We start from the raw sequence: 3,641 nt of genomic DNA, 5'->3' as shown, positions 1-3,641 counted from the left end.
TTTCTTAATTATGGTTTGTTAATTGCAGATGAGGTTAAGATATCAAATGCTTATTTTGGGACAAAATTGATGATCAATCCAGATGTTGCAGTTGCTATTGAGTTTAGAAACAAGTAATTACTGCATCTTGTTTCCAAATAATTACATCAAGGAAAAAATATGAGTTTAGAAATATGTTAAGATATGCATTATATTTTTTCACATGCAGACTTTTCAATGGAGGAGAGTCTTATTTTCAGAGGATTAGCCAAATATCGAGCCAATTAACTTATTCAATCATGGATGATTTTCTATATCAAATTGAAAGGAAGATCATTGATGAAATTATTGAGTCTGTTGAGATATATTTTTACTGATAAATTATTGAGGCAATCAAGTTATGGTATTATGACATTTATTGTATAGGGGAGAGATACTCAAATTCTATAATTTTTTGAGCTAGATAACTACAACCATCTTCATTTTTTGAATTTGCTACAACCATCTTCATTTTTTGAATTTCAAAAAATCTACATATTAAGAATTTACAAAATAAAATCTACACTAAAAATTATTTTCTCGATTCATTTTTTTTCATAATTAATCTAACCATCTTCCACCTAAGCTAATAACTTTAAATTAGTTATGCCAGTCAGATCACTTTTGCTGCAGTCATGCTAACTGGGCAGCTTAGAATCATGTCATATCACATTCATTAAGAGGTTGAGCCCATTACATGAAATAAAACAGCAACTCAAATTATTAATAGAAATTATGATATCTAAAATCTCTCTCTCCTTCTCCATTTGTATATTACATATGCGATGTATATCAAGAAGTTACAATTGAACAAAAAGTTTACAAGTTAGGGTCAGCATCTTTGACTCAAATTTCTTTCAATGCATGTTGAATGACAAGAAAGCAAACCTCTAAATTCAACTATATTTCGTCTCAATATCTCCACTCTCTTTCGAAATCACATCAAATGTATCCTCTAGAAGGAGGCCTAGAAGTGGCAAAGGCAACAATGAGCTAAAAGTGCTTAAAATAATCAAAGAAGCCAAATTGTCCGGACTATCTTTTGTAACTCCAAAAAGTTGTGTCGGTCCAACACCAATTAGCCCTCCAAGGATGCTTCCTCTATATATATTGAAAAAATTATGCTTTAAAGAAATATACTGATGAAGAAGAAATATCTAATCATACACTGAGCTACTGTTTTAATAACTCTTTGTTTTCATGTAATGGATAACTGTTGCTGTCAATTTTTCTTTTTTTGCATACTTAATAATAAATAAATATGCTTTGGAAGTTTTTTTCTTCTACAGCCTTGCACGTGTCACCTTGGCAACGATAATGGTAATAGATACAAAGTTTGGCTGGTATTACAATTCCTATAGAAGATGCCCCAAAAAATTGGAACAAGTTGGTGGAAGGTTTTTTTTGTGAGAAGTGTGACAAGTTTTATCCCTTTGGTGTCGCAAAGTAAGATGCTTCTTCATGGGTTAATCTATTATACATATATAACTTTCATTCATATTTATGTTTTATGTAAAATCTTATGTTGTAGGTTCAAGGTTCAAGTGAAAGTGGGTGATGAGACCGGCACTACTTCATTTCTAATATTTGACCGTGAAGCTGTGCAATTTCTGAGAAAGATTGCTTCTGAAATTAGAGATAGGATAGTAGAGGTAATATTTATCGTCTATTTTTGCACTAGCTTAATATACATCTATTCAATGAATCTTGAAATTGTCATAAATTTGTAATGATTTTTTCTTGCCTACATGCTATTCAGGATGGACTTGGTGACACTTATCCTTCAGAGCTAAATGAAATGCTGGAAAAGAAATTATTGTTTAAGATTTAGAATAAGCAATCTAACATTGAGATGAAGGACCATTGGCAAATTTATCCAGTTATTAAGATAATAGATAATCTGGAATTGATTGACAGATTCATTGCAACTTCTCAACCTGAACAGGTTTTGACTTTGACATATCATAAATTAGTTCTCCTAATGTGGATTAGACCATAAATTTCACTAATTAACATGGAAATTGTAGGACTATGGTGAACAACTGATAAAAAACTTAGATGTTACATCTAACGAAGTTGCTGACAATCTGAAGGTGATGAATCTTTTAACCTTACAGCTTATTGTCATAAAACTTGCTTTATTTTTTTTTAATTTAATTATTTTTTTATTAGTCAAACGAGTGAAGTGAATCCTATCGTCATTAAAAGCAGGAGTCGATTTCATCTGAAACAGAAGTGACATCTCCAAATAAGATATCGATGAAGTATCTGTCTACTGAAGGAGTAAATGAAAGCATCGGTGATGAAGATTTATCTGCACAACTCTCAAGCAACAAAAAAAATAAAAAAAATCAAGCAAGAGAAGGAATGATGCTGGAAATATTTTATTTTGTCTAGCTCTATTATCAAAAAATATACAAAATCATAGGTGTTTCTGTTGAGATTTTCTTGAATATTTGATGTTTTTGAATATTTTAAAATAACTAATGATTATTAAGCATGTTTATGGTTAACAGAATGGGTATTTTATTTTGAGTAAGCTCATATGAGCATCTATTGCGTATTTGTGGTATGCTTCATATTATCAAATAATTGATACAGGATACAAGTTCAAAAGCTTTAATTGTTGTGATCAACTGAATTATGGACTTGCTATCAGGCACATTAGCCAGTAATAGTAGCAAGTTTCAATTATCTTCAAAAATAAATTAATAGTACCATAAAGCATATTAAACAGAAGCAGAAAAGAAGAATAATATTCTCCTGATTCAAAATTTGATTGAATATATGCTGATTCATCTGGCAGTCATGCTAGGACTTCAAACATCATCAGGAAAAAAAATGATTTTAATTTCGATTCAAATGAAATAAAAAAATTTTTAGACTGGATACTGAGTGTTGGAGATGGTTTAGTTGGTGGGCTTAATGATGGTAAAGCAGTTATTGAAATTCCGGATGATCTTTTGATAAAAGAGTCAAATAATCCACTTGCAGTCATTGTAGAAAGCACATATCCATTCATTTTGGAGAAGATGAAGGATCCAAACTATTTGCAAGAAAGAGCAATGCTTGCTCCCACTCATGATATTATGGACTTGGTCAATGAATTTATGCTTACGTTGGTTCTTGATGAGGAAAGAACATATTTAAGTTCTGACACCACTTGTAAAATAGATGGAAATCATAATACCCCGGATGATATTCACACACCTGAATTCTTGAATAGTATTAAATGTTTCGATCTTCCAACTCATTGTCTAAAGCTCAAATGTGGGGTTCCTGTAATGTTGTTAAGAAATATAGACCAATTTTCTGGATTGTGTAATGGCACCAGATTGATGATCACTCAATTAGATACTCATGTAGTTAAGGCCAAAGTTATTTCAGGCAGTAATATAGGATAAAAGGTCTTCATTACTTATATGACTTTAACTCCATCAGACTCAAGATTATCTTTTAAATTTCAACGTAAACAATATTCCTTGATAGTTTCATTTGCTATGACCATCAATAAAAGTCAAGGTCAATCTCTTTCTCATGTTGGATTATATCTTAGAAGACCTGTCTTTAGCCATGGTCAGCTTTATGTTGCAATTTTTCGAGTTAGAAGTCGAAGTGGTTTG

This window comes from Elaeis guineensis, chromosome 3 (genome assembly GCF_000442705.2).
Source record: "Elaeis guineensis isolate ETL-2024a chromosome 3, EG11, whole genome shotgun sequence".
Lineage (NCBI taxonomy): Eukaryota > Viridiplantae > Streptophyta > Magnoliopsida > Arecales > Arecaceae > Elaeis > Elaeis guineensis.
The sequence above is the reverse complement of the archived record's forward strand: the minus strand, read 5'-3'. Positions refer to the sequence as shown.